At 32.7% G+C, this 24,777-nt stretch overlaps 1 protein-coding gene across 5 annotated transcripts in view; it reads right to left on the bottom strand.

Annotated features, from left to right (window-relative positions):
- Positions 1 to 24,777, bottom strand: part of NOVA1 (NOVA alternative splicing regulator 1) — a 132,022-nt gene that overhangs the window by 69,548 nt on the left and 37,697 nt on the right. The window contains exon 2 of one of the 5 annotated variants that reach the window (XM_042864608.1): positions 9,565 to 9,649. The exons of 3 other annotated variants lie outside the window; for them this stretch is intronic. The gene's annotated coding sequence lies outside the window, so the exon portion shown is untranslated. Of the gene's footprint in view, positions 1 to 8,898; positions 8,948 to 9,564; positions 9,650 to 24,777 lie in introns of those variants that run through there. One more of the 5 variants, XM_042864764.1, reaches the window with a different exon arrangement.

Genomic DNA, 24,777 nt, shown 5'->3' on the forward strand with positions numbered 1-24,777 from the left:
GTGAGGACTAACATGCAGTGGAAGAGGCTGCAGAGAAGCTCTACAATAATATGAAATCAAGAGTAATCCCATCTGACTGCACAGCTGATCCCATCTGAAGAAGGAATTTGGACTAAAAATGTTCTGAGATGCCCCCTAAACTGAATCATTCTATGATTCTATCCCTTACAGCTTTCTTTACTGCTTGTTTTTAAGTTTGACCTCTAATGCATACAATTTCTGTGGTGCCATCAGGCAGTTTTTCTTGCTGTATTCTGATAAAACCTTAAGACCTCTCCTTCATCTGTAGTGCAAAGTTATCTCTTGTGGTATTTGGATATAAATGCGATCTGTGAAAATGACATAAATTATTATTAGGAAGTCAGGCTATCACTCTTCCTTTTTTAGCTGTACAAATATAGTTGAAAATTATCCAGGAATAATTTTCAATCTTTTGACATCTCCAAGTCCTTTAAGATGAGCGCTGTAAAGAAGAACATATGTATCAATATAGAGCTTTTTAGTTAGGTGACAAAATTCAATGTAAACAAGTGTAAGATTATGTATGAAATCTGAACTACTCTGAAGTCAATTACAGATTATAAATCAATGGTAAATTTTCTTGAAACAAACCTTGTTGTCAGTATCAAATGAAATATTTCCTCAATGTGGAAATACAGCTTAAGGAAATACTAGTATGGCAGGTATGTTAGGAAAATTCCTTGGAAGTAGAATTACTCTAAATTATACGGTACTGCTTAAGCTATATTTTGCCAATTCTATAAAAAGCAAAGATAAAAAATTATCGTTAAAGAAAAAAAAAACAAAAAAAACCTAAGATGGAAAGTTTTGAAGAGCTACAGATGACATAACATAAGAGCTTTAAAAATTATTAGGACTGTAAACTAAACAAGTTTTCTAACTGACGATTCTTAATAAATAATCTGTAGAACATTAAAAAGGAGAAAACAAGTATCATTTTTCAAAATAGTAATGTAACAGCCATTTTACAGAATTTTTAAGAGTTATTTTAAAAGGTTGTTATAGCAGCTATACTGAATATTATATAAGGTATTTACCTGTAAACACAAAAGAATATACCACAGCAAAGTTAGTTTATAGGTCATTTTATATAACCTAGGATCATTTCTGTACTTTTTCCATTGAGTTAGAAAAGACAATCTTTTTCTTTAAGTTTATGTTCAAATGATTTATTATTATACTTTCTATATTGCCTCTTAGGTAGATTTTTCTAAAATCTGCAATCAGGAGAATAATCAGGAAAGATGAGACCAGAAAAAGAAATAAAAAAATCTTTTAAGAATAATTCTAGGAAAGACTGCAAACTAATAAGGAGTTCTCTGAAGATCTTTTAATCTGAATTCGTATCTGCACTATATGGGTAATACAGTAGGAATCATATAAGATGCAATAAAACATGATCTGTTTCTGACTACAAAATTCTCTACTATGTAGTACCAATGCACTTGTCACAGACTAGAAGACAACAAGGTTATGCCACAATGTCATTTTCTGGAGAATATAGTATACAGTTCTGAATACATATTCCAAATTCATTATTTAATAAGATACTAAATTAAAATTTGAAGGAGATTTCATTGATGAAATTGTAGATTAAAGAAAATTCTCTGAACAAGTTACACGATGTAAATTTTGAAAGGTTCTGTTTCAGTTGTAAGAGCACAGAGAGCCTTTGCTACCTCCTTTCCAAAAAAGGTTCCAATAATGTCATTTCCAAAGGATTATTAAGAAATCAAACTGCTGCAGAATAAGAAAAGTCCTCACATGCAAAAATAATGAATTAAAAGGGAATAGGGAAGACCAAACTATCCACTCTCACAATGGAGAGAGATCACTTATAGTATTACATGCAGTGAGCAATCTCGAAAATGGGAGCAAACATCAATGCTGATGGTTCTGTTATTTGGATGATGATTGTTAGGGGATAAGGACGTGTGTCAGTGAAGAACCACAGAAGAGTTTCAAGACTAAGCGACCGCATAAAAGAAAGGCAAATGACATTCTATGTACACAAATACGATGTACAAAGGAGAAAAACGATCCTAACTTCACACACAAATAATGGACTCAGAATAGACTGTTATTTCACTCGAGAGTGAAATTTCGGATTATGATATCCATAAAAATGTTGGCTCGGTGTTAATAGCCAAAGGGCAAACCAAATGTTAGGAATTTCTAGGAAGGAAGTATGAAACAGAAAAGAGTATGACACTGCTTATGATGACATAAAAGATTTACTTGCATGTTTAAACTGTATTCAGCTCAGGTCACTTTGTCTCCGAAGGATGCATTAGAACTGGAAAGGATTCAGAAGAGACCAAAAGGACAGTTAAAGCAACAGGTTGGCTTCTATAATAAAAGAATGAATGTAAGCTTACACTCCTAAAATCTGGTAATGACTTCAGCTAAATGGCAGATGTCTGTAAAATCATAAAAGCATAGGAAAGGGACTATCTTCTAAAGTAAGAAATTTCACAGAGTAAGGTTCAAAAATAAACTAAAAAAAAAAAGGTGGTAATTTACTTTCTAACTGCTTACTGCTAAATAGCATTTCTGTCACTTTTGCACACATTTCCCTTTGTCACAAAAGAGCTTATAATGGGTGCATTTCTGAAGATGAAAATATGAAAACTCAGTAGTGTAGAAGGGTCTAATCTAATCAAATTTCAGCAGAACACAATCTACATCAACTTTATATAGACAGATAATACAGACATTCCAGTTAAACATGCAGTACCATTCTTCATGAACATGGAGGCTTTTCCTTAACTACAGCTTAGGAAAGCAGCAATAATTACATAGCCTGAGTAAGCTATTATTGCAATACCGTTGTCATTTCACACATTGACAGACCTTGTTTAAAAAACATAACTCATCACATGAAGTGTAATGTAAGAGATAATTATTAAGAATATCAAATTTCATTAATCAGTACACAGTCACTGTGAAATTGATTAGGACAAACTTTATGTCTTCTAAGTCATTACACAAGAAGATAGAATTGAGGAATCAGTATCTCAGTCTGCAATAGAAGAGAAAAAGTAAAGTATGTATGCAGAGATGCAGAGTGCTATTCCACTTACACGGTACTCTTCTGTCAAGAAAGAAAGCTATCGTGAAGCTATCCTGCACTTTAAGGAAGTTCAAGTTATATTTTAAGGCATAATCAGCTTAACATATAATGAAATTAAAGACGATTATAATTATCAACAAAACAATAGCAATTTTTTTAAAGTTAGTATTAAGCAGGAAATCTTATATTAAGCAGGCACATTCACACCAAAAGCAAGCACAGAAAACATAACACACTAACTGAAGTAAAAGCAAATTAATATCTATATTTTATTCATATAAATAGTTTAAAATATATTAAATAACCAATTAAATATGAATATGCTCTTGGAAACAGTTATAGTAAATATATGTGGTCTGTAAAAAAGTAATGTAAATATTCATGACATTTTTGATTCAGTAATATTTACATGAAGTACACTGACTTCCAAAGAAGATCTTCTGACTATCATAAAAATGTTTTCACAAAACTAAATTGTGTAAAAGGATTGCTGATCAAAACTTCAAGTATTCAGTTATGTACAGCTATTGATTTGCCAAATTGGAAAAACAGGACAAAAAAAAAACAATTTTCAGTTCAATTAGAGAACTTCAGAGTAGCATTTTTATTTTAAAGCTAAAAAAATTATTTAAACTTTGAATGGAAATAATGATAACAAACAAAACTCAATGTAATTCTTGATTAAAATACATCTTTGAGATAATCTATAACAACTCTGTAGAAACTTAGCACAGATACTTCTGCTTTCTGTACCTAAAACCTCAAGAGCATTTTGTTATCAGTTTCATTATCTTTAAAAAACATATCTGACCAGGATTACATAACAATAAAAAACCAGTCCATTTTACATCAGCAATTATTGCACATTTTCCATCCATTCATTCATTCAAGTCTGAAATTCCTTCTGAACACAATGAAGCAGAGGTGACCAACGCCTCCAAAAGTATTATGTCAACATAATTATTTGCCAATTAATTTTGAAACAGGCATACTTCTTCCAGTCATACTGATTCATTCTCTATGGTCTTGCTACACTGATTACCTTAACTACAATAAAGAACCAATAATTCCCATAGTGTAAGCAAACAGGTACCCTGTTAAAATTTCAACATAATAATCATCCTTAGGATATTATTTTTTATAAAATTGTGTTCTCTTTCTGTTTGCTTTAAAAAATCTGCTTCAAAATTTTATTATTTAGCTTTCTATAGAATTATGAAATGAAAGTAAAGAAACGTTATTATCCCTTCTGCTATTTTATGAATGTTTTTTTGTAAAACTTTCAGTTCACTAATATTTGGGTGAAACAACTGCGCTGTTTACATTGAAAATTTTGTTATAATGCAAGATAAAGAAGCAATCAGTATTCATGCATCTTAAGATGTAATTTAACATTTTGTTTCATAAAATCATAGTATGCTACTAGAAAGAATTAACAATAATACATAAAAATTGTAATTTTTCATGTCACGTCACTACTATACGGATTTTTCTGAGTCAACTGGCATCTTCATTTCCTATTTCAATTTTTAAGCTTTCCAGAAAGTAAACTCAGTGATGCTTCATTCTGGAATAAAAAATTTCCACAAGATAAATCCAATCTTTCTGTGCTCTGGATCTTAAACAACTGATTTAATAGTTTTTCTTGCTCTTATTCCTCTCAGTCATGAAGTAGTAACATAGTTGAGAAACCATTCTAGCCTGTTTACTCTAACCAGATTCACTTAATAAACATCACAAATAAATCCTTATTTGAAAGTTGCAGAAATATCACTAAGAAAATATTTTGTTTAAAAAAAAATTCAGTTGTAATTAATCCATATAATGTGTAATGAGTCTGAATTTAGTCTAAGGAATCATTTTATTTTATTCTGCATCTGAGTCTTAACAAGCACACTTTGTTTTCAGGAATGACAGTTATAAAGCAAACTAAAAAGAACAGAGCCTCTACAGTAATCTGATCAAGTCACTTCATGATGCCATCTGTCACTTTAGTTATCCTATAGTACTTTAGTAGACAAATATTTTGAAGTGAAATGAACAAATACATTAGAAAGGGAGAATAGCTCTTTCAGTTAAACTAGGATTGTCATTTAAACACATATAATTAGCAACTTATACTGTACTGTACCAGGCATATTATTAGAAAAGTTCTTAAGAAGTTACCAAGGTACTGTATAAAAGCATACTATTCCCTGTAAGAAATTTCCATATGTACCTTCTCCCTTCAAGAAAAATTCTATATAGCACATCTCTTCATTAAGAGCAACAAGTGGACAATGCCAAGACAGACGTTACTTAACACATATTAAAATCACACCCTCTATTATCCAGGTCTATTTGTTGTTCAAGATGAGTTTTTAAACACTTAAGCAGGCATTGAAAGAAAAAATAAAAGGCAAGAAAAATTGCAACTCTACAGAACCCTTAGGTCAATTTCAAATTCAAGAATGAATGATTGAATTGTAGGGTTTATTATATTTTAAATGAGAGTTCAGCTGAAGTTACTTGAATTTCACTCTTAGAAAGGCCCATTCCTTCACTGCAATCTACAATAATATGATACACACAGGACAGTTTATTTTTAAATGCAGACTACAATTTAGTCCAATGCTTATACATATTCATTAAGCCTGATCAATCTAATCAGATGTCCTTGAAAGTATTCTCAAGGAAGACATTAAATCAGCATAAAATAACTATTATAAGTTGTACAGTGGAAGGAAAAAAAAAGGTTACCATACACTGACACAATTCCTTTAACACAACGAAAACTTAATATAGTCCTATAGATGCATTTTAAATACTATAACCTTGCAAACTAACAGTAGTGTGCAAAAAATAAAGGAGAAAATATTACCATTTTCCTAATATTCGGGTACAGATCTATTCTGCACAAAAACTGAAGTGTTTTACTTATGAGACTTACAAATACCTTAACACAAGACTAACACACTAACATTAGAGTAGCGCTAAACATAAAACTAACCAACTAAAATACTCGAACATAAGAATTTTTATCAGTTAAAGAACTTTATATCATTTATGCTGAAGAATCATTTTCCCAGTTTTATTACATAGCACTTTTTAACACACAAGACTTAAAATAAGTTTACATAACAAAGCTCTCTGAAGTGTTGCTGAGTTCTTGTATGTGATAATATCTTAATAAGAAAAAACAGTATTTAAGTATAATCTTTTTCACTTAAGCACAATATTTAAAGTACGTAGATTAAAGAACGCTTATAACTGAACCTTCCACATATTCTTTCATTGACAATTTCATCCCTTAGCTTTATTGCTAAGTTTATTTTAGCTTAATTTTGACCTTATGATCAGCTGTTCTAGTTCATATTAGGATTGTTTTTCCCTCTTGTTTCTTGCTTTCCCAGCAATTGAACATAATGGCAGCACACAGTAATGGAAACACACTTTCCTATACTCCAACCTAATAAGATTTATTTACTTATTTTTTTATTTTTTTACAGGAGACTTACAGGAGAAAAGAACATTCAGAAAAAACCATTTACATACATTTAATGAGAACCTGTCCAGATATTTGGACTTGAGTGGAATTGGACTAAATGATTGTTGTGGGTTCTTCCAACTGAGGATATGCTATCAATCTATGATTTCAATTTGTTTTCATTTTATTCTATAATACTGGGAAAGTGGTATCAACTCTCAATTCATAATGTACAGTATCAGTCCAGCTACAATCTCTGACATTTGTAACTTGGGACAATTGCAGTTATTAACAAACGCTGCAACTTAAACTGTAAAATTCTAAGAGAAGGAGTTAAGGTATAGAAAACTATGATAAGTAGAAACAACATTTTACATTTTACAAGATAAAGACTTATAAAGCAATTAAACTGAAGTGGTCTGATAAAAAAAAACAACTTAGTTAAATGCTTTTGAAAATATAGAAATTTTGAAATATATAAAAGTTAAGAACCTAGATATGACTCTGGTTACCTGTAAAGGAAAACAAGCATTTGAGGGTTTTACAAAATTCAGATGCATGTAATCTAGAATTTTACAGGGTATGCAAGTTAGTACCCAAACTAGCAGTGAAAAAAATGGAGAGTAGGGTTATCCACAGTAACCAAAATTAAAAAAGGAAGTGTTCAGAAAGAAACCTGAGATCACCTTTAAACTAAATCATTCCATTTCCAAGCAGAGTTATGTATATATATGTGTATATACACACACATATATATATATATATATATATATAAAAGACATATATATATATAATATATATAATATAGCAGAGTCAAGACAAGATGTCCTAAGAAAAGGGGACAAGAAAACTAGATGTGTGAGTCTGCACAGGAAACAAAATAAAACACAATATTGATCAAACCCATGTGCAAGATAATTTGTATCAAGAAAATGAAGAATTTTAGGAAGTAAATGTCTGGCACAAAGACTAAAATGAGATGATGGCAGGCAAACTACCGAATAATGTAAGATGAGCTATTTAAAAACAAAGTTACAAATGGTTAACATTTTTTTGCATTCCACTATGACACAAGAGCCTTACACCAATTAAGTAATTGAAATGAATGTTGTGTATATGTGGTTCATAAAGTAGAACTGGGAGAGAAAGAGGGCAAGAAACAGCGGAGTCATATAATTTTAACAAGAGGAAATCACTAATAGATCAACAGCTGAAATGAATACACTTCAAAGAGGAAAAGATGAAGTCAATACTGCCATACAGTAGGCACTCAAGAGTATAGAGGACTGCTTCGTACAAAAAGCATTAAAAATGCTGAAGAATATGGTCATTGTTTCCCAAGGAACAAAAGTTTTGTTTTGCAAATAAAAGAAATAAAAGCAGCAACATCTTCCATTTGACATCCCATGTATGAATTGGCAAATAGAGTTCATCACATGGTCATAGCTTTTTCATGCTCATCTTAATTTCTGAATCATCTACAAATGACAACTACCTGAAGACGAAAACAGCAGAATAAAACAGTCCATTCAGTAAAGGTTATTCCTCAAACTAAATAAGCATTTTTCTAAATCAGTGATGGTAATCTAGTCTTAATGTTTCATATTTTGGTACTTTTTACAGAACTACATTGCTATTACACCTGAATATATATGTTCTGATAGACACTGTTGACCTCAGATTGTCTTTTCTGTAAGGAAAAAAAATAATGTTTCAGGCTCTCATCTGACATAGATGAAGAAAAAAATACTTTCCTTTAAGCTATAAACAAAATTTGATAAGCAACCATAATTTAGATCAAGTTAAAAAGATCAGACAAAACAAAATAGAAAAAAAAAATGTTGTTATATAATGTTGAGTAAAATCAATGTAATACATGAATAGGCTTCCTCCCCTCCTTCCTCTTCCCCGCCCCCCAAATTTTCATATAGGCATAATTTTTCTATTCCCCTCTAATCAAGTCATTTATTTGATACCTCCTTCTTGTCTGAAACATCCACTGGAGTGTAAGACTTACTTTTGTTTGAGGAATTTCAAATTAAACAGTGTTAACACTGTTTAAAAAAATAACCAACCCAAAACTTATTAGAAAGGGGTAATATAATTATTACGAAATCCACAAGTCCTCACAAAACAGAGAATGACAAAATGTTTAGTACTACAAATTCTCACACTAACCAGATGTGCTCTGCTATCAGTAATGGAAGTCTATTTTATCTGCTGATTTAATTTTAATGTGGTTGTTGATATGAACAAAAGTGGCATAAAATGAAGAAATTAGACTTCAAACTTTGAAAAACAGAATAAGAATGATGTAATATTAGAAGGGATTTCTCACAAGAATCCTGTGCTGAATTAGAGCAACTTTCCACCGATATGCCATTTCCTTCCTGTGCCACTCCATACTCCCTGAAAATATATAAAACGGAATGCGTTTTACAGTAGATGGAGTCATCTGTTCAATCACTTTCTAGGCTTTAAGATTCCTTAAAAGCATACCAAGAAAAATCTTCCTTCACAAACAAATTTATTTTTGCTTCGATTCTTCTCTGTAGGAACCGTTACTGTAATTGGTACAAGCACTACAGACAAAACCTGATGCTACCACAGTATGGCCAGTGAATGTCCTGGAACAATTTTTTGCAGGTGGCTCTTCAGTATACCTTTCAGATACATCATGGTAAAGAACCATTCTCAAACTAGGAAATACCTTTGTAAAATGGGTTATTGTTCATTTCAGGAAGTTGTTCAAGTAAAACCTTAGGAAAAGGCTAGTATAGAAAGTGCCTGCTTTTTAGAGGACGGTATTCCAGGAAGCAACCTGCAAGAAACTCCAAAGTATCTTCTCCTTACTCATGTAAAAAAAAAATATATCAATTTTTCCGCAAAACATCCAGGAATGACTGACAGAAAATGCGTTTCAAAAATAGAACTAAGGCCCAAATTCAACATTTTAGTACTTTTGTGTACCAATTTGGACTACAGAGACTTTAAGTATCAGTACCTTTACAGGATGGGAATTACAGCTGCCTGCCGCACTCTCCTTCCCAGCAGTATCAGCCAAAGCTCACATTTCCAGTCTGTGATATCTGGTAAAAAATTGAATGGAAGGCCATGTCACTGCTCTGAAGATTTCTGAAACTGAAGTGTCTGCTGGCTTTTTTTTGTCTGACTACAGGATCTCATACGCTATCTCTTCACTAACAAACATATCAGTTTTGAACTAGTTCTCCAAGCTGTAAAAAACTTTTTTTTTCAGAATGCATGGAGTAATGCTTTTTAGAGCACATTTTGAAAACCAAACAGTATCAGAAAAACTCTAATGCTGTATTCAGTTCTCAAAAAAAAAAAAAAAAAGTTTTTTTTTTTTTTTTTTTTTTTTTTTTTTTTTTTTTTTTTTTTTTTAATCAATATACCTACAACATTCTTGTTAAAGAGAAACTGAGAACCTTAAACTTCCACTGGACTTGAAAAACATGACCACCACTAAAGGCCTTTGGTTTACTAATCTTACTAACTGCTTTTCTACTACAAAAGTTATGTAGAGGATTAATGTATTAAGAGAAATCAAGAGAAATAAAAACAATACTTCAGATAGCTGCCATGGAAGGACTTAAAAGATAGAGGTATCTGTATTTAAAAATCCCATCAAAGTGGAAGTCCTAAGAAGTATCCCTCACGAAACTCGGAAACAGAAATTACTGCACATTCTAGAATAGTATCTGCAATCGTGAATCTTTTGTTATAATTAAAAACTATATTTAGCCTAAATAAAAGTTATATTCATAAACCTTTAACTGCATGCTTGGAAACCTTTGATTTGACAGCAGGGCTTTTGATTTTAGTTTCTTTCTTTTATTACTTAGGAGCAGAAGTTAAGCTTTTAGTTTAAAGCTATGTATACTAATGATTACGACACAAATAAATACTTAAGGGAAGTGAGCTAGAGAATATTAACATCAAGAATTTTCCTGCTAGAACTACTTAAAACTCAACCAGATATGAATAAAAGCACAGGCTGCATTTTAGAGTTAACATATCTAAATAACCTCCATGAAGACAATACAAGATGAGCTATACAGCAGAAATTAAAAACAGTCACAATTTTTTTTTTTTTTTTTTTTACACATGTGTGTATTTGTCCATTCCAGAAATCTTTTCAAAACTGAAATTAGTAGCTTTTATATATTCAAATTTCTAAACTTTGAAAGACATGGCAACTGGCCAAGTGTTGAATTTATATGAAGATGTTATTGCTGTAATGGCAATATAAATTGAGCAAGTCAGGAGAACAAGAAAATATTCAGAAAACTCATAATAATTCTTACATCAAGAAAACTGATAGCAAAAGATGCAGATTTATTTATTTTTAGCAAAGCACTTATGTAAATGAAACATTTAAAAGAAAAGCACAAATTCCATAGGCTGGGGATTTATTCGCTTCCAGCAAAAGCTTTTGTGTGTTTCCATTTCTGATAGTAAAGACTTTCTCAAGTTTCCAACAAAATGCACTTTTTCTTCTTCAGTAAACTAGTCCATATAAAATAATTTAAGTCAGGTACAAGCATGTGAATGTATGTGTTAGTTCTACAAATTCAGTAGAACAGCTGAAAGTTTATTTTTCTAATTTTGTTGTGGGAAAGGTTTGTTCTCTTGTTATTGTGCCCATGAGATCCACAGTTGACTTCACCTTTTACATTAGCTTAGGTTCTATAAACTCACTGAACATATGCAGTACTCAAGCTTAATGTAGGAAACCTTTAATTTAGATTCTTTTCTTAAAAATATTTTAAAAGTATTTCTTCATCTTCTCATGCAGATTTATCTTCCATTCAAAACAAGCTAAAGGAATTTATGGAAATTGATGTCTGGTTACCCTGTCTGGTTTTATATTTTGGCACTACAGGACTCTGCTCCTAATGCCAAAAACATCATAATATAAAGATGTATCAAGAAGTACAAACCCCCAATTTAAAGGTTTATTGTGAAGCTTTATTATACTTTGTAATGGTAGATTGATTTTCTAGTGTCAATTAGTAATTACATGCATACATCAAACCACTATGTTAAAATGGTTACTTAAAATAGTTACTTAAAATGGTTAATAGAATACTATTATTATATCTTAGATATAATAATAATACAATAATAATAATAATATATCTAAGATTCTGAAAAGAAATAAGTATTTAGAGTTAAACCTATTTCATATCCCCTTCAGTACAGTTGTTCTGAAGAAATATGATGGCAAAAGAATCCAGGAAAGAAAACAGTGTATGTCCAGGCTTGCAATATTTTTTCCACATTTGTTCATTATTATAATGGATACATCTTGAAATGAAAGTACACAGATCTTTCAGAAAACCAAATAAACATTAAAAAAAAAAAAAAAGAATATAAAATGCCATACAGCTACTCCATTTATGAGAGGGATTAAGACATTTGGATATGCTTGTAATTATCTCCAATAAAATTAATTGGAAATTACCAGATAGGATTTCCTTTACCAGTTATGTATCCTGCACCTATCATACTTCCAGAGTATGAGATACTTTGTATTATGTCATAGTACAGATAACAAACCAAAGATATTATATAAAAATGAAGTTACTTCCATTTTTTTAAAAAAAGCATGCCTTTGAAGTAGTAAACAGTAAGATTACTGTAAGGTAAGTAAGATGCCAATTATTTTTTTTAATTGGCATCAGGTATTTGAAAACAGATGAGTGATAATCACTTTAGTAATATTTACCTAAGATGAAGGAAAATATTTAAAGAGTAGCAAAGATGCACAGTCTTTTCATTATGTCACTACTCCTAAATTTTTTATTTTAAGGAAGATTTTGGAGTTGTTTCAATTCCAGCATGTAGTATTTAGGAAAAAAGTAAGCATGCTTACAGAAGTTCTACATAAAAGGTCAATATTTACATCAATAATTTTAATGGTTTTTCATTTTGTCTTAAACTTTGAAATTCACCATAATAATCCAAAACATCTGGAAAAAAAAAAAAAAAACTAAGATGACAGAAAAACATGTTCATAAAGAAAAGGAAGTCCCAGATCAAGAGCTTGAATACAAGAAGCAGAAGGCAGTGTGACTGCTACAAAGCTTTTGTTTTTAATGCAAATACTCACAACTACAAAGTAACAGTTAATAAACTGATCAAAACAGAATTGGCAGCATATACTGCTGAAGTTATATTTCTGAAATCACATTTCATATTTCAGCTGTTATTTAACTACTAATGATTTTACAATCAAAGCATTTCCTCAGACATAGACAGCTCTACTGAAATTTCTTAAAGAAGAGAACGCAAATATTCATAGCCATACAACAGTGGTAACTCAAGTGCATCAATTTGATTTTTTTTTTTTGTAAGTACATTTCAGTACAAGACAGGTACATTTTATATTGACTTTCTTCCCAATGTAGCTTTTTTACTTCATTAATAAGAAAGAACAGTTGTGCAGTATTTCCTTCTGCCTAACTACTAAAACTGAAACAAAAATTGCTAAATTACTAAATTAAATCATCCAAATATTTAATTAACTATAGCTAAATTACAGTTTCATTAACAGCTTTAAAGAGCAAAAACTTGTAGAATACATATAAGTTTTGAAATAACTGTCAATTGTTTAGAAAGAAAAAAAAAAAAAGTTATTCAAAATACAACTAGCCTGCTCTTCCAGAATCTAAGATATACAGCACGTTCAACTTTAATCTGCCTGAGATAACAGACTCTATGACTTGACAATAATTTATGTAAAACTGTAGTTTTACCTTACTACTCCAGTGTAACAAGACATTCCCATTAATTTACTGCAAGATGTGTAACTAGGCATATCAAACTGTTGCAAAAATGTGCTTTAATGGACATTAGTAATAACTTCTGCTCTAGTATTACATTGTACTCAGGTATTCTTTACTGTGAAAGAACTACAAGTGATTACATATTTTTAAGACTTATTATCACCATGTCATGTACTGAAGATATCTGGAGGACTGCAAACACTAACACTCTCCTCTACAATAATACATTCCAGATACTGGCAAATGAGAGATCCAACAGAAAATAAACTACAACAAAAACCTGTTTTTTTATTCTACTACAACAGTTGCTTTTTACAGTTTGAAGGGCTTGTGTTTTAGTAAAAGCTATTCTAGAAACAAAAATCAAGAAATTCTCTGCATCCATAAAGAACATATTATACATTACCTAAGACTGAACTTAGCAACATTTGTATATTTATTTGTTGCTAAACCACAAAGCTTTCATCCACTGTTCTGGAACACAAGAAAATCATTCACTGTGAAATACATTGTGCAGTAAGTAAAAGCATGCACAATCATAGAGTGGTTTGGATTGAAAGGGACCTTTAAGATCATCTAGTTCCAAGCACCCTGCTATAGGTAGGGACACCTCACTCTAGACCCAAGTTGCTCTCTGGGCAACCTGTTCCAGTGTCTCATCATCCTCACAGTAAAGAATTCCTCCCGGAAATCTAGTCTGAATCTACCCTCTTCCTGTTTAAACCTTGTTCAGTCACTACATGCCCTTCTAAAAAGTCCTGTGACAGTTTTCTTATAAGCATCCTCCAGACACTGGCAGGCCACTATAAAGTTTCCCAAGCCTCCTCTTCTCTAGGCTGAAGAGCCCCTGCTCTCTCAGCCTGTCTTCACAGGGGAGATGCTCTAGCCCTCTGACCACCTTTGTAACATAATGTTGGACAATAAATCAAAACATAACTGAGGCAAATGCAACAATGCAAATAGGGATGCCACCTAGCCACAAATCCATGTGAATTAGCTGACTGGCAACAATAAGAGTTTTAAAGCCTCAGTAATAAATCCTTGGCTAAGTCAGAACCTGACTTAGATAAGAAACCATCTACAAGTAATATGACAAAGTGTGGTAAGCCTCACTTACTGGTAGATGCCAGTAAGAGTCTGTAGTTTGAAACTGCAATATCCTTCTTTTGATATAAGTATAACATGTAAAATTATTACAAACATATTAGTTTTCATTAAATAATAAGAAACCATATTTCTCAATTTACCTTACCCCATGCTGAGTGACCACAGGATTTTTTCAAACATATTCAAGTAAGCAAAATTTGTAGGAAGATTCATTTCTAAAACACTTTTAAATGGCCCCAGTGCATATGGTAAAATAAAGTATGTCAAATAATGCAATTAACATGAATGCATAAGAATGCATATAAACACTGATAATCTAAAATTAAAAATATCACAGAATGTCAGAGATTGGAAGGAACCTCAAAGGATCATCTAGTTCAATTCCCTTGCTGGACCAGGAACACCTAGACAAAGTCACACGAGAACATGTTCAGGAGGGTTCTGAATGTCACCAGAGAAGGAGACACACAACCTGCAGCCTGTTCCAGTGTTTTGTAACCCCTACTGTGAGCAAGTTTTTTCTCATATTTACATGGAACCTCCTATCTTCCAGTTTGCACTCCTTGCCCCTTGTCCTATCATTGGATGTCAGAAGGGCCTGGCTACATCTTCCTGACACTCACTCCTTACATACTTATGAACATTAATGAGATCACCTCTCAGTCTCCTCCAAGCTAAACAGATCCAGCTCCCTCAGCCTTTCCTCATAAGGGAGATGCTCCACTCTCTTAATCATCTTTGCGGCCCTGCACTGGACTCTCTCAATACGCTCAATATTTAAACAAAATGTAAACTGTGGAGGAATCAGATTTTTGTGTTACATATTAACATAGGACAACTTTGGGTATTTTTATTTACAAGCTTTTTGAAAACATATACTTAAAACAGACGGCTTGGAGAGTTCTTGCACTTCTATTATAGTCTATTAGCCACAGGAAATAAGGAGAAACTGTAAACCACTGATCACTAGTAAACTAGTTCAATATTTTGTTACACAGCAAACTTGATCAATCACTAGTCTATCACTAATAGTTAAGAAGTGATCTGGTGAGAAAATCTTGTTGCAATTCAGGTTGAAATACGTCATAGCAAACTTAACTATACACTATTAAATATGTTATCTAAAATACTCTATCTAAACTGAAAGCAGTTTTTAATTGGTATAACTTGATTTTGGATAGCTTTCCAATTACCAAAATTTGCTATTCAAGAACTACATCTAACATCTTGAAAGTTAAAGCACCAAATAACCATTTGCTTATTTCAGACTGATCACTCACACAGCCCATTCCAACTAGATTCAAGGATGTTGTTAAAGTAGACTGGGGAAAATCAGAACACCATTAAACATTAATTCCTGTCAAGAAAAGCATGGTGTTCTTCATGTGTCAACACTACAAAGCACAAGTAATGTGAAAGAATGAATCATAGATGGACAGCTAATTGTATCTACCAATGACAATTGCAATCTTGTCACAGAAGCTATTAAAGGAAACTAGAATTGATAATTAAATACTATGTTAAAACACTCTGAAGGACAACCTTGTCAATATGAGTTAATTTAGGAAATAAAAACATCGCTCTGAGTCTTTTCATTTGTAAGCAGCAACACCTGATTTTAACATTCTATGCAAAAAATAAATCTGTAAGACAGATTAATTCAACATTGAACTAATTTATGAGGAAATCCTAATACTAAATTTTAACCATACATGTTTTTGAAGGCACAGATATTTTATTAATTGACATATTTCTGGTGTATGAAAGACATAGATGCTTCAAGATATCATTAGTCAGCGTGCTAGGATGTCTTACAACCCAAACTAATATTTTGCTTATGGTAAGTTCTGCTTTTTACGCAAATTGTGCATAAAACCTTTCCTCCATGAACCATGTAATATGTAACACAGATGTCATATGTCATTAGGTTTGAACTAATTCTCTCAGATTGTTCTGGAGACACGCATTAATTAGTTGTCCTACAAAAATATAGCTAAATACTGCATTACCTAGCTATCCAGAATTTCCACACATCTACAGTTTTTACCCTGCAAAATACAGAAACAAGAGTATTTCCAAAATAAGACAGAATTGTAAGCTCTTGAGATAATGAGGTTTAATTAGATGAAACATATTCTCTGTTCTAAAAAAAAGAGCCATTTTTGTAAATTGAATGTAAAATTGCATTGCAAGTAATAAATCTCTGGCCTGAAAAGGACAGAAACATTTATTCAGGAGCAAATGAAATTCCATCTCTAAGTTAACATCACACCCTATATAAGTTGCTAAAAAAAAAAAAAAAAAAATCACATTTGATCACTACAATTCGCTAAATCTAGGCAGAAGCCCATTGGTTAATCAGTAGAAAATGCAATTTTTCATGAATGCAAGCATATTATCCTGATGAAACAACTCCCTGCACAAACTTTACACCATATATAGAGTCAAATTCAAGCTTATTGGCCTAGCATGCAGCACTTCAGAGAGAATTTCAAGCTACTTATCTCCTGGTGGTATTTAGTAGTATTATTTCCAACAAGTAGCTGACTGAGTGTGGGAAAGAAACTGAAACCTTATTAAACAAAACAGATTTCACTCACTACGTATCAAAGACTTAGTATTAAAATAAAACAAACTGGACACAGAACAACTATTTTCATATAGCCATATTCTGATGTAAAGGAACAGAAGAAAGCTTTAGTATTTGATTTTGTTTTTCTTACTATAATTGAGCAAAAGGCACACATTAACTCGACAGAGAAGAGCTGCAAAGTTGATCACTTAATCAGCTGCCTATAAACAAAAGGCAAACAAGTCACAAAACTTCAGTGTCTATTTGTGCAATCATCATATTTGTGCAGCTCATCTTATTAATATGATCCTTAAATTGTTTTCTAACACCATAAAACAGTTGTGTATCCAGTCTCATATTCATATAGCATTAGGCGACTACAGAAAGATGCAAAGCAAACAACAAAAACCACAGAATAGAAAGTAAAAGTATTCTAACAGTACAGAAAATTCCAGTGGAGTGGAACAAGTGAATCTAATAGCTTAGCCTGGATAGTAATGGATTTGCAATTTTAAAATCAAGTCTCAAAAATTCTACCTAGCTATGTTTCATTGCCCTGTCTCAACACCCAGCATCATTTCTTTGCTACACTGTTGTGTAAGAGAAGGTTATTCCAACTGACATATTCATTTTTGCAAATACCACTGCGAACACTGAGGTAATTTAATTCAAAATGCATGATAACACCTAAAACATAGCCACCTAAAACAGGCATTTTCCCTAAAAGCCAAAAATGTACAACAGAAAAATGATTTGAATAGACAAAAATGCTAACATTCATATTATCAGTTAACCTTCCCCAAAATGAGAAATGCTGTTTTTCAATTATTAGTTATAATTATTTATTAAATATTTATACTGTATATACAACTTAAAAAAGGATCCATTACTAAGATATAGATGTAATTTCAGTGTTGTAAGTTTTTATCAATTACAGTTACAGATACATAAAATTTACACTGAACAGATTCAGAAAAACTTTTGAGTTTCATGAATTTAATTTCTCAGAAAAATCCTTCATCTTTGATTCAACGATATTTCCTCTTGGAGCCAACCAAAGGAACATTGTTTTTAAATAATGTAATATGAAGAGAAGATAAATGTAAGTTTAAAAGTATCAATAAATACAGACAAAAGGTTACTTCAGATAATATTCTATGTCTAATCCAAAACAAATATAGTCCCCATTAGAGATTTTGCAAACCTGTAATTTTGGTGAGTGAAACAACAGAGAAGAGACAGGATGCTTGCTGCTCCCTTTGCCATAGAACTTTGTGATTCAGATTATAAACCCTGTTTTGCTGCTCCTTAGGCAAATGAATAAAAGCAAGCCCTTGAAATGATCCCAGTACTTGCAATTTCATATCAAGATGCTGGCAAAACTCAGATCTTGTATTCAAGAGCATTTTTTCCCCCTACTAGGAGAAAAATATTCTTGACATAAAAAAATCTCATAATGCTACTCAGTGAAATCATCTTATTTTCATTTGGGGCTTGGAGAGATCAAAGAAGGAGGAAAAATGGAACAGAAATGAGACTTTCTATAAGTATATTTTTCTGTCATTATTAACTGCTGATCATGTGAACACAGGGGAGTGGTCAACCACAGTTACAGTACTATTACAGATTCTGCATATGTTGACAAGCACATCTTCCTTTATAGCTTGAAGTAACCAGAATGAAAGAACATTTGAACACTGGATACAGCCATCCCAATGTTTGATACATCAAACATTGTTGGAAAGTACTCTGACCTTTCCACCAAGCAAAATAGAAAAGAGAATTAAATCCTTGTACCAATACTGTATCAACTTACACAGTGAAACCGGGACTCCAAGAAGAAACTAAGCCACTAGACTTCTGTATGACACAGAAGTAATGAATTAATTAATGTACCTGCTCATCTCCCTTTGGAGAACTGTTTTTCTTTGATCCCAAGCAATCTCTGATATCAACAGAGAATTTAAACATTTAAAACAGAAAGATACAGAAATATAAATGTAATAGAAACATAAGAGATTCTGTAATAATGGAAACATACCCATATTAAACACTACAGATCAATTATTGCCATTACTTCTTGTTCAATTTCATAACTACAAATTTTGTTCAGCAACTCCTCAGGTCAAGCAGGGTACTGAAATACTTTATACCCATACTTTGGCTGCATACTTTCTGCTAAATTTGCACAGCTCTTAAAGGAAATTAAAGAATCTACACAGAAAATATGGACTGGTTTTGGAAAGACATGCAGACAAGTAGCTGTGAAAGGAAGAGGCACAGAAAAGAGGGCTGCTCTATGCAGTCTTATTCCTCTCCCTTGAGAGATATATTGCAAAGGTTTACTATAGAAGTTCTGCGGTATATGAGACCTTGATCACCCAGGCTAGGAGGACGTGTAGATCTTCCTGGGGGTAGGAAGGCTCTAACAGAGGGACCTGGACAGGCTGGATTGCTGGACAAAGACCAATGGGATCAAGTCCAAACAAGATCAAGTATTGGGTCCTGCATTTTGTTCACAACAACCCCAACAGCACTACAGGCTTGGGGCAGAGCAGCTGAAAGACCGTGTGAAAGAATTGGGCTTGGGGGTGTTGGTCAGTGCTTGGCTGAACATGAGCCAGCAGTGTCCAAGAAGGCCAATTGCATCCTGGCTTGTATCAGAAATAGCACTGCCAGCAGGAGCATGGAAGTGATGATTCCAATGTACTGAGCTCTGGTGAGGCTGTACCTCAAGTACTGTGCTGTTTTGGGCCCCTCACTACAAGAAAGACACTTAGGCCCTGGAGTGCGCCCAGGAGAAGGGCAACAAAGTTGGTGAAGGATTTGGAACACAAGTCTTATGAGAAGTTGCTAAGGGAAATGGGATTGTTTAGTTTGGAGAAGATGAGGGTCAGGGGGAGCTTATAACTCGCTACAACTACCTGAAAGGAGGTTGTGGTGTCAGCCTTCTCCCAGATAACTAGCAATAGGACTAAAGGGAATGGCCTCAAGTTGTGCCAGGGGAGATTTAGGTTGGATATTTGGAAAAACTTCTATGAAAGAGTGGTCAGGCACTGGAGCAGGCTGTCCAGGGAGGTGGTGAAGTCACTGTCCCTGGAAGTGTTCAAGAAACCTTTATATGTTGCACATAAAGGACATCGTTTGTGAGGAAAGGTGTTTGTTGTGATAGGTGAAAGGCTGGACTAGATAATCCTGGTGATTCTATCCATCAATCACCTAATAAAACAGTAAGACTTACTGAATATAATTAGCAGTAGACTAAAAACGTAACATTTTTATTGCCGGGAGGACTTTTCTTCTTAATTCTCCGCTTGTAAAAGGGAACAAACAGTTTTCCTATTCTAAGCAGTTTAACAGTTCTGAAAGTCTCCACTGGGACCCTCTTAATGGCTATGTACCTATAGTCCATTCCTTTATAAACATGCAGCATCTGCTGCAAAAGATGAAAATTTTTCACTTAATTTTTCAAGTCATGAGACCACGATATAGCAAGAGAATGTTGCCATCATAAGGCTGTTATAGCTTGGATACAGCTTAGTCTGCAAAACTGATGTTTCTCAGACTATAGTTACAAAGATATATCAAAACTAAGATATTGTAAGAGCTACCACTCACTACTTTGCTTTCTTAAGCTGCTTTTTTTGGATTGGAAACATTCATGCAAGAGCTGCATCCTCATAGCCAAGTAAAATCCTCTGTTATAGTATTATTAATAAATAACATACTGCATTTGTAATTATGAAAGACTAGTTTTAGTAGCACTACGGGATGATGCTTCAAGTCAACAAACTAGGATCAAAATTACACAAAAACACATTAGCTCATGTTTTTGTAAAAGCACAGTGAATAGACATTTTTAGACCACAAAGGAACTTTGTATAAAAATATATAGAATTAAATGATTCTTGATCTTGTTTCATATATAAATGTCTCATTAAAAAAGAAAACAAGTAAAGGCTAGAATTCTACTTCTACACTCAACTTGAGCATTGCTAAATATATGAATGCATGTTACTTGTTTTAGTTTTGAAAACTTACTTAATCGTTTAAGAAATGAGTGAAGTTCATAAAATGAAATACGTTCAGAAATAAGTTCACAAAACGAGCCATTACAACACAAAAGTACTCTGTATTAAATGAAAGATATGAAAGTATCTGCTCAATATAGTTAACTCTAAATAAAAATTGCATCCGGTCTAATACATGCATGGATGTATGAGAAAGAACATGAGCTTGAGAGTTTGTGTTCATACAGCCTAGAGAGCTGCTTACTGAAAATATTCCACGTTACATAAACATAAAAGTTATATTATGAACAAGAATGGAAAGTGAAAAACTCTAAATACAGCACGCTATTACTTACACAGTTAATACCCTGTTTCCTGTGAAAACAAACAATAATCAATAAATGCATGATCATTTCTCAGTGACTCTGCGTAAGCACTTCTGCTCATGTTGCATGTAGAGAAAACATGGTATCTAAACAGTACTATACACATGATCCAAAATATAAACTTTGAAATGAAGATCAGCAAATAGGCCCAAGACACAGAGTTATCAAATAGAGAGGATTTCTTTTTATTTGTAACTTATTTCTAGAAGTCATCAAGAAAATACTATGAAGTTCCTCCATGCTATATTGCCTCCATAACACCAAGCTTGCAAAGACCTAATTTCATTTGGTCAACTTTTAGAAAATGAGTGGGGAGTCAATGGAAGAGATCAGTGTTGTTCTTCCTAGTTTTTAAAATAAAAATATCTTACTATCAAAAAAAGCAACCCTCAACAAATTAGTTTATGTTGGGCTTTGAACAAAAGGATCAGTATTCCAAGGTAACAATCTCAAAGCATCAACATAAAAGCAGTCATGGCTTTAAATGATGTTGCAGTCCGTAACTCATGCAAGTGAAAAATAAAATAGTCCTATGAAAACACATGAAAGGTTCTCATTACTCAAACAGGAATTTGTTACAAATGTAGATATGCAAAATTGGTTAATATTAATGAAAACAAAAAATATCAGATAAAAATATGGAAAATTTAAAATCATGCATTTTAAAAAGCAAGGAGAGCTAAATCACATTAAAATATTTTAAATGGCACTTATGTGCAAAAAGAATTTAAACAAAACTAACACCAAATAAAGGTAATGTTAAAAAAAAAAAATCTGTATTTATTTATAACTTCAGGCCTTTCTTGTGCAGAAGGAAACAAGAATTTCCTTGAGTGGCTCCCTTGAAAAGAACCCCATAAATCAGATGACTGATTTTTCATCTGAATTTTTTGCTCCTTTGCTAATATTCAAATATTAAAACACTTTGTGAAAGTGAAAAAGGTATAATTGAAAATAAAAACTTTCAGCGCCTGAGATCCTTGTCATTTAAGGCCCTTTTTAACAATGTCTTACAAATATCATAAATCAACCTCTGTTCTTAGATCTGCTGAGTAGTTTTCAGAAATGAGCTAAAAATAAGTCAGTGTTAAAAAGTAGGGTTGCCAGTTCTTTCATGGTCCCAGAAAACGAAGAGGAAGTTGGCACGATCAGCTCACTCCACTGTGCTCCTGAAAAATATAAAATAGCAGTCTCCAATGGATCATTGGGTCCATGGCTCTCTTGTACTACTAATGAAAAAGATTCTTGTGATGACTATAATGCTGTTTTAACATGAAGAAAGATACATTTGTCAGTGGGTGCAAACTTAACATCTTAAGTTTTAATGCCATAAGTATACATTGCTGAGGGTAAAAGCATATTAGGACCTCACTTTTATTATTATTATTAAACAGAGGAAAAACTAAAATGAATTTTAATACAATTAAAAAGTCAAGACTGCATACCCAATTTATTCCTTTTTTTATTTACCAAAACTGACATTAAGTTGATATATCACATACATCCTCGCAAGATCTATCTATGGTTTCGATGCTCCAAAAGGTTCTTAAAAACTCAAAATGCAATCAGTAGTTTAATTCTTTTGGTAGAAACAAATATAAGCTTAATAAAAATATAAAGCTTTGGCATATTTTTATTAGAAATTGGATGTGCTAACTGAACAAACATTTTCGAAACACCTATGGAAAACTTGGACATGACGACTCCGGAAGTTCTGTTAGAAAAGCCTTCTAGAACATAACTGAAATTGTACCTGTTACACACGTTAAAAGAATTTGCCAAACCAGTTGAGCTTGGAAAAAGGGTCCCACAACAACAAAAAAATATACAATACCAATTGCTTTGTACCTGCTCCTGTATAGAGAGGTACGATGATTCAATAAACTTGGTACTTAGCAAGCGTTTCCTATAGTCCATTAGTTTCCCCCTCTAGCTTTATAGTCTAAAAAAATTACCATAAGAAATAACTAAAATATCTAAAAGCAGATAACTACTTTGCTATGCAATATAGTAACTGCTAAACAGCAATAAAAATTTTTTAAAAGGATTTTCCTGCATACTTTACTGCTCAGTAAGACATGTATAAGGTTATACTGTTAACAAACTCAACTGCAAAATAAGTTTTAAACCTGGTCTACAATGTTGTCTTCAATGAATAATGAAAAGCAAGTATATATATGAAGCAAAGGGGGGGAAAAAAAAAGCAACCTTAAATACAGATAATTTCATATTGAAAAAAACTCAATTTTTGAATAAACACCTTCAATTTCCATAGCAGCACTAAAAGAGTTAAGTACAATTGGTTGGCTTATGATTAGATTTTACTACTGCAAGAAAATGTGCTAGACGTCAATTCCATCTACTCAAAAGAAAAAAAAAAAAAGCTAAACCAACAATGTCTCTTTAGTGAATCAATACAGATAAAAAAACATGAATTTCTAAATAAGAAAAATAATTTCCACAAGGTACATATTCTTTCTTTCTACAATCCTTTTTTTCAGTATCTATCATGGGAATGCAAACAGGTAGGTAACAGAAAAGTTAATTAGAGGCTGCAAATCTAATTCCTGAAAGACTGTGAAAGTTCTTGTTTACCAACTGTAAACAGATGCTATAGCAGAAAAAAAGTTGCATTGTATATAAGAGCCTCTTCACTTAAATTCATGAAGATGACTCAAAGTTGAAAGTAAAATAAATAGAGAACAACTTCATGCATTCTTAACATAACAGAAAAAATAACTATAATTCCAAAAAATTTAATAGAGCATTATATGTATTTAACCTATCTATCTAAATATCTCCAGTTTGATTAGGAGGGCTTTAATACAGAGCTGCCGGAGAAGATGATCTTCAAACCATCCCACTTTGAGGGTGATGATGGTAATGGATGCCCTGGGCCTGGGGTTGGATCACAGGTCAGTAAGACAACTCCTAAGGTGCAGGATAAGGGAACTCCATTGGGCAAATCAGACTCAGTAGGAGCCCCACTCAAATACGTGTACACCAATACACGGATCATGGAGAATAAGCAAGAAGAGTTGCAGGCATGCATGTGACTGCAGGGCTATGATGTCATTGGCATCACTGAAATGTGGTGGGATGGCTTTCACAACTGGAATGTAGGAATGGATGGGTGTAAACTCATAGTTTAAGAAAGACAGGCAGGGGAAAAGGGGAGGGATGTTGCCCTCTATATCAATGACCAGATGGAGATCATGGAGCTCCACCTGGGGATAGATGAGGAAATGACAGAGAGCTTAAGGCTTAGGGTTAAAAGGAAGGCAGGGGAAGGAGACATCATAGTGGAAGTCTGCTACAGGCTGTCTGATG

The sequence above is a fragment of the Lagopus leucura genome, unplaced genomic scaffold, assembly GCF_019238085.1.
Source record: "Lagopus leucura isolate 7727_CA_CO unplaced genomic scaffold, USGS_WTPT01 Super-Scaffold_1, whole genome shotgun sequence".
Taxonomy (NCBI): domain Eukaryota; kingdom Metazoa; phylum Chordata; class Aves; order Galliformes; family Phasianidae; genus Lagopus; species Lagopus leucura.